The sequence below is a fragment of the Sinohyriopsis cumingii genome, chromosome 15 (assembly GCF_028554795.1).
Source record: "Sinohyriopsis cumingii isolate HCF-2022 chromosome 15, ASM2855479v2, whole genome shotgun sequence".
Lineage (NCBI taxonomy): Eukaryota > Metazoa > Mollusca > Bivalvia > Unionida > Unionidae > Sinohyriopsis > Sinohyriopsis cumingii.
In genome coordinates this window covers 61,359,457-61,371,590 of record NC_142975.1, presented here as the reverse complement: position 1 = coordinate 61,371,590, position 12,134 = coordinate 61,359,457, and positions in this window count along the sequence as shown.

Here is a 12,134-nt window from a genome sequence, read left to right as displayed (position 1 = left end):
TTCCTGATTCTATTTAATATGTTTGCTAGTTTCCTGAATTTATGATTTGGTGGATTTATCCCTCCCCTGTATCTTGTCATCAAAAGATAATCCTTCGGCAGATAATACAGCTTTTTGTTCCGGATATAATCAATTATTAGCATATCTAATTTTCTAGAGGTTTATATTGTTTTTAATATGTAATTAATATTGCTACATATGTAGGCTTTTGCAACCTGTGTTATCCTCGTGATGCTTAGTGGCGTTAGTGACCTGCTCTAAATCTTGCTCCACTTTTCTCTTTATTTGTTTATAGTTATTTATTATTACGTTTTCCCTACGACAATTCGTAGGGCTTTCATCTTTGTCCCTTATGAGGTTGGGAGGAAGCACAATGTGGTTCCTGTCTAGTTTCCTGATAATATAAGTCACCAGCATGTTGCACCATTTTTAAGTCATATTTCCAGTTTGGTATATGGATTCCTTCTAGATCCGGTTTCTCTCTTACCTTGGAGCATACGATTTCAATTGCTATTACGTATAATTGCATTGACAGGGGACATCACTGCCTCACCGATTTTTCGATATAAAATTTTTGAGGTAACACTCTGGAAAAGATTTGAGCATACACGAGTCCACTTTCGGAAATTGTTTCCGAAGCCAAATTTCTATACAACCTTGTCTATATAGTTATGTTCCAATTGGTCAAATGCTATCTCCTGATCTAGATAAAACTAATGCTCCTTTGTATCTTTTTATTTAAGTAGTCAATTGATGTTAAATTGGTTAAATTATTATTTAGGGTGCCTCGTCCCTCTCCCCCTCCAAAACTTTGATGTTTATTTATGATTAAATTCATCCTACCCCTAATTCTTTGTGCTAACATCCCACTTAATATCGTGTAGTCTACATGTAGGAGGAATATCGGCCTCCAGTTTTAAGGTAATATTTCCCTTTATATTTGATTGTTACAGTCCCTTCTGTCATGTACAACGTCATTTCTCCTTGCAAAAAAAATTAGTGTATCTAGTATTGGTAATAATTTTTTTCTAAATATCATTTGAAATTCTGGCTTTAATCCATTTGATCCTTGCGATTTCCTTTTAGGTAACTTGCTATAAGAATAATAATTTCTTCCCTTCTTATAAAACTAACTTTCTTCTCTTTGTTCTTCAGTGACTTTTTCCACTTTCGTATTTTCTAAATATTGTATAATCTTCTCGTTTTTTTTATCTCTCTTTACGTGTACAGTTCCTCGTAGTATAACTCTATCATTTGTAAAACTCTTTCCTTCCCGTTATATATTGTGTTTCCCTCCCTTTTTTCTATATTTTTTCTCTCCCCCTTTTGATCTCTTCCCGTCTATATTATCCTTCAGCTTTTTCATACAGAGATCCGTATTTCCCAGCTCTTATATATTTTTCCTTGTGATTACTCCTTATGACTTTGGTCCATTTCACTTGGTGCATTCCTTTTGTTGTCCTTCTCTATATTCCTCTCCTAATCACATTTTAAAGTTCTTTCTTTTTCCTTACTTTTTCTTTCCTTAACTTACAATATGTTGTTATTCATAATTGTGTTCTTTAAACTATCCCATTTCACCCTAATGTTAAGATTCTCATTTTTCATGAGGCTTATTCGCTTTTCTTTTATTATTCCAATGTATGCTGTATCTTTAAATATATTATTGTTTAGTTTCCTCAAAATCCCAGACCCGATTTTTTTTTTTTTTTTTTTTTTTTTTTTTTGCTTTATTATAACGGTTGCTTCGACGATCATATAGTGATCTGAAATTTTTCGTTATGTAACATTCTTTCGTCCGTTTCGATTCTAGTTCCGAAATATAAAATTTATCTAATCTGGTCGCTTGTATGACCCTGTATTCATAAGTGTATTCAGTTCCTAATATATTTAATCTTCTGTATCCCTCACTCAGTTTGTTCGTTTCTATTCATTTCCTAAATTCCTGTTTCAATAAATATATATTTGACTGTTAAACTTGTTTTCCTATCAATTTTATTTTCTACCAAATTGAAGTCCCGCTCCCATTAATTTTTCCATTGTATATTTCTGGATATATTCTGTGAGTTTTTCAACGAAATGTACATTCCTCGCTTTGTATTGTGAAGGAACGTAAATATTCTAAAGGTGTCAACCATTTATTTTCGTGTATAAAAGTTTTCCCTTAAAACCGTTTCCTCCTCCTATTTCTTCCCATTGTGTTTGCCCCTCTATTTGGGGCTCCAAGTGGCCGAGTGGTCTAAAGCGCTCAACAACAACAACAACAACCCCCTTTTATTTTTTGGTAGTCGCTTTAATGTCATTCTCGTTATTATTCATTAAAGTTATTGCATCAAGTTCTTCCTCCATCAGGGCTCTCATTTTTCCGTCCTATTATGTGTTTCTTGTAATATAATTATCTCGTATTCTTCTGTCTTTACCTTAATTATTTTTTTTACTTGTTTATGCCGTTAATATTTATGCTCACAATTTTTGTGTTTTTCGGTCATTTTTTTCTCTCGATTTATTCTGCCTATGTGACCGGGGGTTCTGTTTCTTGTATTATTTCCTCCTTTTCCTTGTTTACTTCATTTGCTGTTTCAATTGTGCTGTTTTATTCTTTCGTCCGTCTTTTTTGTTCTTTCTAATTCCATGCCCGTCTTCATCATCTTAACCTCGTCTTTGTCTTCTCTCTTTTCCTCATTAGTCTTTGCATAATTTCCATTTTTCGTCATCAAAGTCTTGTCCGTCTGTCCATTTCCTTGTCCTTTTTCCTATCTCTTCTTCTTATAACCAAGAATATAAATTTTCTGACGGGGTATTTTTGTCTGGGGTGATTTAATCGAAAGACTTTCCACAACATCCTCCTCCTCCTGTATCGACTCTACAGAAGAGGATGTTTTTCCTTTTTCTTTCTTGTTTTGCAGGGGTGGAGTTGAGATCTGTATTCCAATAAGGTTTTCTCTCATTCTGGGTTTATCCTTCAGTGGAAGTCTCCCAGTCTTCCTCCTCGTCTCCTGAGGGTTCCCCACTCTATTTGCAAGGACACGTCTTGCAGGACGTAATATTTATTTTTCAGTAGAAGATTGTCTCCTATGTCCTTTAGAGGGGTTAAAGCAAATTATACTTCTGTCGAGGCTGGGCTGCCTCCTTTCAAGTTTTCCCACTCAAACTCTTTTTGTGTCTTATCATCCCCATCTATGCTTTGCTCTACGTTTCCAACAGATATGCTGGCGGCATTGATTTCATAAGTCTTTTAGTCACTGTTGTAGCTATTGGCATCACTTTCGCAGTAGTCCCAGGTCCTGTCTTGTCACGGGAGTATTTCCGACCACAATTGCTCCTGTTTTTAACTCCTCCTAGGCTTCATCGAGTGAGGCATTTCGCTGGACATAGGGGCATCCAGTTCTTTTGTAGCTCTCCGATATATGTTTCTTTTTTTCTTTTTTTGGAGGGGGGGGGGGGCCTTTTGTATTTGTACAAATTCCCTCACATCCTCCTCCATTATGTCTTCTTGGTTAGTTATTCCCTCTCCTATTATTTGTTGGGTGGGTTCATTACCATCTTTAGCGGCATATGGTTCCTGTTCTGGGATGTTCTTAACGTCCTTTGGCACATGTCCAAAAGACTGGCATCTAGAACGTCTGCGATGCTCCACGTAGCCCCACAACCAAGTTTTGGCAAGGAAGCCCATTACATAAAAAGGAGAAGGATTTTCAGCGGTCCTCTTTCAATACTGTAAGAATTCTAACACCTGATTTAACTTTCTGATATCACTAGATTGTTGCTAACCCGTGGCTTCACACTTGTATGAGCAACTGTGTCCCTAGCGTCCGCACAATTTCATCCTAGTTAATCTCCATCGGTAGCCCAGAGACAATATTTCAGTCTGTTAACGCTCGTAATTTCTTATTATTGGAGTAGCATCTCTTCTTTTTGCTTTTATTCCTTTTATTTCAATTTCCTTCATTGCTAACAAGCGGTTTACACTTTTCTTTTAGATACAGTATGTATTTCCCTTTCCCTCCATTTTGTAGTGCCTCAGTTTCCTCTATCTTGATACCTTTTAATTACAAAGTTTTAAGTATATTCGGCCGCCGCGGATAATTATGGGTATCTCCGAAATCCTCTTCTTGACATTCAACGTGGTGTAAAATGAATGTGCAGTGTAACAATACTTATGTTTTTCTCTGGTTCTTCATCCTTGTTTCGTTCGTACTATGGCATATCAAAATCCGAAGACTTTACTTCTCTAGAAGGAGAGTCAGTAGGTATTCCGGGTTGAACAATGTGTGTTTGAAAAAGAGTAGAAGATCATACAGTGGTACACACGGTGACTTAACCTTGAAAATAGGTGAATTAATGGTTAATTCTTTGGATTAGAGTCGCGTACTTGCACTTGTATACATAGCCTAAGACTGGATCGAAACGGATTGAAATATCCACCAATCCAAAGGCGCGTTACAACATCAGTCACAGCATGTGGTCTCTATTCCAATCAGAGGAGAGCAGATGCGTAACGTCACATTTTATATATAGGTAAACCCGCGTTATTACGGATTACCATTGCTTCACAGTTTGAGTACCATTCATATGCCTGAGACGATGAAGACGATGTACTGGGGTGCACCTGCTGTGGATACCTCACATACACGAGTTGAAACGAAAATGAGGTAGTGCAGATTTAAAAACCGACTGACTCGTACAAATATCTAGCCGTTGCAACAATATATTCAGAACGAATTAGAAGAATGTATGATAAATTGAAATTAAAAGCATCTTATAATAACCATATTGCAAAAGGATCAACCTGCGTGTGAAAATGTACTACTGACAAAATGAAATTCTTACTATCAAACGAATTGCATAGTACAAGCCACATGTGTCGTGATTGCACATTTACTCATTTTAAATTTCCGTTTGGTGTTTCCGTGCGAAAGCTGTGTGACTCATATTGCATTGGTTCATCAACTGTTACGATATAAAGAAACACAGAGACAGCATACTGAAATTATATTCATACACTGATTGCAAGAGCGAATAAACATTAGAAAAGCTATGAAAGATGGTAAGAGTACTGAGCATGACCGAGTGATGATGGAATGAAATTGTAGGGCCGGATAGTAATGGACCAGGCTCAGTTTTCATAAAGAACTTAATGTAGAAAATGAGTGTGACTATAGTGAAGGATTGCTTTAAAGGTTCAAGAAACGTTATAGAATTTCCATGCATAAAGTGTGTGGAGAAAAACGGTCTGCATACCACGAAGGAGCTGCCGAGTAAGTAGAAAAATTTCAGAAGCTTGTAGTTGATGAGCACCTCAGTCCTGAGCAGGTGTATAATGCAGATGAAACTGCATTATATTGGCGATGCGTGACCTCGTTTGGTCCGGCAAAACTGTTAACCGGGCAAAGGCTTTTGGAACCAGGGGTGCCGGAAAATCGGTTGTTTACCTGTATTCACATATCAGTATTAGACATCAAACAAAATAATATCCCCTATGAGGGCACGATTTAGTCTGTTGTCCGATCAGGTGAATCCTCGATGACATGCAGGCGTAAGGTATTAGAAAACCTGGCCATTTTTGAACGGATTGCGACCGCCAAACTACAGATATGCACTGGATCACAAATCACTTTAAATCTATTGGTATAATGTCAGTACTGCCATTGCCGTAAAGCTTTTTGGCTGGAAAAACGACATGGACACTAATTATGTTCCTGAAAAAGCACGTGCGAAATTGGGTTCCTACACTTAAATCCTATTCTGTGTATGTGCAATGAGATACACAGAAAACGTGAAAGCATCCATGGCAGATTAAAAGTGAAGACGGTCACAAACAGTGAGTAAAGATTCAGATCTTAACCAGTTCACTTAGAATAAAACTAGAACCAAGACGAACACAATGGGTAAAGTTTCGAAGAAAAATAAAAGAGAAAAAAACCAAACTGAATTGATTTTGATTATACATAAAATATAATATTAACCTAATATAACATGATTTCGTGATAAGTATACTCATGTTGTTGCTAAAAGTGTATGGCACGGAGCCTGCCGCGTCAGATCTTGCATTATGGTTGATAAATAGGTCAGATGTCAATTACGAACAAATGTACAATTGAATGAGACTTCCCTCAAAATAAATTATAACAGACAGAAAATAAAATATTGACAAGAACCTTTCATAAATTATGATGAATTTTTTTTATGGAAAGCCACATTGTAATGTAAAATCACGTGTTTGTCAGTCAGTGACTAGTCCTACTCTAAACCAGGTATTTCAATGTATAATGTAAAATGGAATTAACCAACCATGTGCCTGTCAAAAGTTTATTTTGGTGACATTTTTCGAATATATTTTATAAGCTGGCATTGATACGTTATCGATTACCAAAATGATATCAATGCGTGGTTATTTGCCGTCTTTCATTCTGAGAGCAACAACCGATGTCAGAAGTTCTCATCGCAATTTGGATACTCGGAGACGTATTAGGAAATATATTAAATGAACTTTTGCATCACGATGTCGCAACACAAGGAAATATTAGAAATACATCACATGGTCTGTATCTGAGGCCACCCAGAGAAATATTAGGAATACATCAAATAAATTGATTTGTGTCACGATGTCGCCACGCAGGGAAGTATTAGAAAAACTGGATTGTATCACGATGTTTCTACCAAAGGATGTATTTTAAAAACGTCAAATAAATGAATTGTATCACCCAGGGACGTATTAGAAGTAAATCAAATAAAATGGATTGTATCGTATTGTCGCCACCGGATGTATTAAGGACACATTAAATAACATTTTGTATTTTGATGTCGCCACCTAGTGAAGTGCTAGGAATACATTAAATCAAATGATTTGTATCACAATGTCGCCACCAAGTGAATTGTTGGGAATATATATAATTAAAAAAATATTTGTCTCGTGATGTCGCCACCAAGGAAAGTATTAGGAATATAGCATAGAAGTATTATGAACTCAAATCCTTCGATTGTTTTAATTTTGCACGACTGTCAGCAGAATAAATGTCTTATATTTCTCGCAGGCAGCAAGTTATCAAATAGCCACACCTATTGCTCGAAACATATTTTAATGACCGTCTTGTATAACTTTATTTACCTCTTGTATTTGTATGCTGATTAAGTTAAAACTAAGTTATAATAAAATAAAATTACTAGTTTGTTTTGCATCCATCTTCAAATGCAACAATTTGCACACACATACACACATATACACCCACAGTGAAACAGCTGGGTGTAAGAGTGCTGACAATATGGTAATGTAACCCAATAACCAAATGATCGCCTCGTAGGTAATTATTAAACACAAGTCTTAAGTCAGTTCACATAAGTTGAAGAGAAGGAACAGATGTATCAGGATTCGTGACAGGTGCGCTAATTTCTGTTATGTAATGGTTGGCCACAAAAAATGTAACACTAGCTGATGTTTGAAAAAGTCTTGTTTTGTGGCTTTAAACATACAAAATGTATGTCACTTAGATGCAAACAACAAGGAGATTATTGTAAAACATTATTCTGTCTGTTCTAGTTGGTATTATAATTGAACACGGAAGGAAGATTTACTTAAAATATTTAATCTTTTAATACTTGTTCTCTAGATCCTGTACTGTGAAAAGCTAATAAATAGTATCTACACCAATCTACTTTTGTGTTTGCATTATGTTTTAAAAGTTCTGTACTTGGTGTCATCGCCCAGATATTGCTGTTAAATTCCATCTATCAAGACTCATTTTAAAGTACAAATTGTATTGGCTAATATTGGAGTTCTGTCAGTATGATCATCTGATGTAGTACAGGTGTGGAAAGCTTGAGATGATGGTGATAAAGTCTCAATATGTGTCTGTTTGACTGGGTAACACTGAAGCAGTTAAATCCACCAACATTCAGTGACAGAAGCATAATACAACATTTTCAAAGTACGTATGCTCCAGAATATTTGCTTTGTACGTTAATCAAGATGCCATGTTGAAGATATCAGCTCGAAAGACTCCTCTCTTCACGCCATGTTAACTACAATAAGGGCACGTTTATATTTTCGTCAATTATGAAACACCATACAGTTAAATTCATATGCTTATGATTAGTTAGTTGCATCTATCATGCCAAAACAATTTGTTTTCAGTATTTTTAGTTCTTTGATTTTTCCTTTTATCCTAGGTAATTAAAGGTTGAAAGTATCAACACATAAGATACGGTTCTCTCTATGAACATAATTAAGATAGTTGACATTGCTATTGTACAGGCTGAGTAAATACTAAGAACGCACGTGACTGAAACAAAGTCATTTCGCATTATTCTTAACTGTGATGTGCCGCATATATCATCTTTTGATTACTGACAGCTATCAACAAGCCTCGTTAAACAATCCTTCAATATATGATGAAGTCGTCTGATGTCAGTTTAATTCCTTTCCTGGTAATATCAAACAACATAGGCAATTATCTACAAATCTGGCTAAATGGCCTGAAATAATAGGGTTTTGTACTGAATTTACCTATCATCTCAATATTTGCCCTAAATAATTTTGATAGAGAGTGGCATCCTCCCCTGTCATTAATGGTACCTCATAATGGATTGATCCATCATAGACGCCAGGTTAAGCTAAAAGAATGTCATCGAAGTGCTTTTTGAAATCACAGCTAACTGACTATAATTAGATCTGGGAATTGCTTAAATGGTTGTCACTTTGTATCTGCAACCAACATGTACAATTGTACTTGCACGTACGGTTTTATTTTCCTTCCCTGATTATTTTCTTTCTTTGCCTGTAATCTTTTCTCCCTTCTTCCTCTTCTTTTCTTCTCAAGTTTTAATTTTTAATCAATGCATCTTAGAAGGTAAACATATTAAGACCCATTATCATACAGATAATGCAGTTACTTTTTCAAAGATCAATTTTCCAATGTTAAGCTATTTCACCACTTTTATTTCATACTGCTGTTATAACTCGTCTCTAATCTCGCGGATGAGAGTCCACTCGTCTATGTAATCTCGCGGATGAGAGTCCACTCGTCTATGTAATCTCGCTGATGAGAGTTGACTTGTCTTTATAATTTCTCGGATGACAGTCCACTCGTCTCTGTAATCTGGTAATTAAACACTATCATACACGCTATATTAATTTCCCATGTTAATTGTTTCTATAATATTTAGAGATTTACAGTAGATTGTTCTGCAGATCAGGAGTCTTATTTGGTTTCTGAAGAAAAAAATACTGACTTTTTTGGTAAGTATTTTTGTATCTTATGGTAGTTTGATTAATGCTTCATTTACCTACAGAAAGTCAAATAAGTAATGATAAAACGTTTCACAGAAATAATCTGAAATCACCTAAGCCAGTTTCCCGCCCACTGCGAAAATATGTTGTTTAAACAGATGAGATAAAGTCTAACAAGTTTTCAAATTTTCAAAAGTCATTGACATAGTTGTCGAAGTATATCGTGCACATGACTTACATAAATATACATATGACCTTTTCACTAATGAGGATTCTCTAAACTATCTGTAAACTTTTATATCCTGTTGCATTTACCCATTGTAATAATGGTTCATTCCCCACTGAGTCAGGTGCCACAAAGTAATTAAATAATAAGAAAGGCATTCTAGCACTTTTACCTGACCAATTCTTCAAAAACCAACACTTGAATAAATAATCAGCAATGGCTTCCCACTAGTTTTTTTCTTTCATAAAATACAACAAATTATTCCTTACTGGGTTTTCTGCTTAAGCAAGCCCAGTGAGAGAAATTGCTAGTAATTTCTCGAGAAAGGTTTATCGCACCAGAAAAATACAAGATTTCATGTTAATTCTGAGTATATTGTTTCAAAAACAAAGAAGTTATCGGTAATTAAAAGGCAAATGCTTGTTTAAATTTCGTTCTGAAAAATTAGACTCAAGTTTCTTACTTTCAATAGAAATTAATCTTTTGCGTAGTTTATTCAGCCAAAAAAACTGCATATGTGATACATCTAAATTCAGTAATGGTAATAACTCGGTATTTACGTTTATCACGTTCCAAAACAAAAGGAAAATACATCCATAATTTAAAAGTGTAAAAGAAACACTTTCAGTTAAAAGGCAGAAAGATAACCGTTACAGCATTAAAAAGGCAATACGAATAACAACTCTATTAAATCTCTCTATCAATGAATCTTTAACTATTCTTGTAATCTGGTTGCTTCCAAAGACTTCTATAACGTCACTTTTGAGGATTTATGATAGCTCATGTCCGTCCGTTACTGTTTACCTTGTACCCTAAACTCATTTTTATTTTTACTTCCTAAGGAGAATGATGGAATTTTGCATATGTTTTACGGAGAAAGAGTTGATGACAAAGTTTAATATCCTTGATGCAGCCGAAAAAGTTGGGATGGTGTGGTGGGGGTAAGTCTGAAATTCATCTAAACTGATGGAGGAAGAGATGAGTGTAAAGTAAAATAGGGCGTAACTCTTCTGAAAACAATATAGGTAAAATGATAGGTCAATAAGCGTATCATTTGATGATGACAATAATAGGCTCCAACTGCAAGAGTAGTTGCATAAAAGTTCCCAGGAATTCAAAATAAGATCATTTCTTTTAAAATACTGCATAATGAAACCATACCTAATATTCTTAAGCCAAAAGAAATTCAAATTAGCTATTGGCAGCCATATTGGATGTTAAAATCGGCAACATTTTCATTTTGACAAACTGGACACCATTCAAAACTTTTGGTGAAAACCCCATGTTGATATGATCATTCCTTCAGGACAAATAGTGGCAAAAAAGTTCAATATGTTCATTGTGGCAGCTATTATCTAAGGTCAAATCGGCAACATTTTCCGTCTGGAATAACCGGATATCATAATTAGTCTTCTGGCGAAACTCCCATGTAGATATTACTTTTCATTTCAGATCAGTATCATTAACAACATTTTCAAGATGGCCACACTGGATGTCAGATGGGCACCCGGCGAAAACCCAATGTTATGCGAATTTCCATCTTGGAGGAGTAGCCGTAAGACTTTCAAATGGCCACTATAGTGTTCAGAAGCAACAGCTATAACAATATTTTCAAGATGGCTGGTGTAGTGGCTACAAAGGATGTCAGACTTACACCATTTTCATTGATGAACAACTAAATACTATGAAAAGACGAAAACATGATTTTCAAGATGGCAACTGTAGTGGCCATACTGGATGTCTGGGTGGCACAATTTACATTTAGGACCAACTAGACATCATAAGAATCCTGATGAAAACCCTTAATGACATGTGTTCACTCACTTGGATAGTTGACAGAGGTCACAAATTTACACTTGTATGAAAACTGATGAGAGGAAAACCAAATTTTGAGCACATAGATGCTACACTGTATATTAATGCTAAAGTTTTTTCATCTTCTTTCCCATACCATATACATAGCACAATTTTCTTAATATAAAAAGGATAAGTCATTCAAACAACTGGTCTACAATGAGCAGAAAGACAGCCACAAGACAAAAGGGTAATAACTCCAACAACGTTGTAGGAGAACAGTGATTTGTCTATATGACTCTCTTCAGTTGATGATAACAACACTGTTCAAATTCCATGGGGATTCACTAAAACTTGCACAATGCATCATGCTGTAAGTCATGCAGGTCAATAACTTGTCAACAAAATGCACATCTTCTGATGATGACCATACTATTCATCCAGTGCCATGTACTCCATACAAAGTTTAGGACCAATTACGCTAACAAGATTGTTGGCATTCAGAACCGACTATTTCAGTAATGGGTATCATCTGTTAGAATTTAATTACACATACCTTTAAATGGCAATTATCAACTCAGTTTGGATCCTTATACATTCAACAAGTATGACTGAATAGAGTTTTCTTAAACTACATAAGCAATGAAGTCAAAATCTACCTATCACATTTACAACAGTTAAAAAACTTTATTTGGAACATAACATTTTTAATAACTCTATCTGATATGAATGCAATGCTTTATTTAACAGGTTACTAATAATAAATGGACTGGGAATTCCAAAAATCTCCAGGATGTGAACCTATATCAATATCTGTCACATCTACTTATATGTAGATTTTGATTTTGTTTGAATTGGTTTTGGCCAAAGGGGGCAGGGATCACTTAC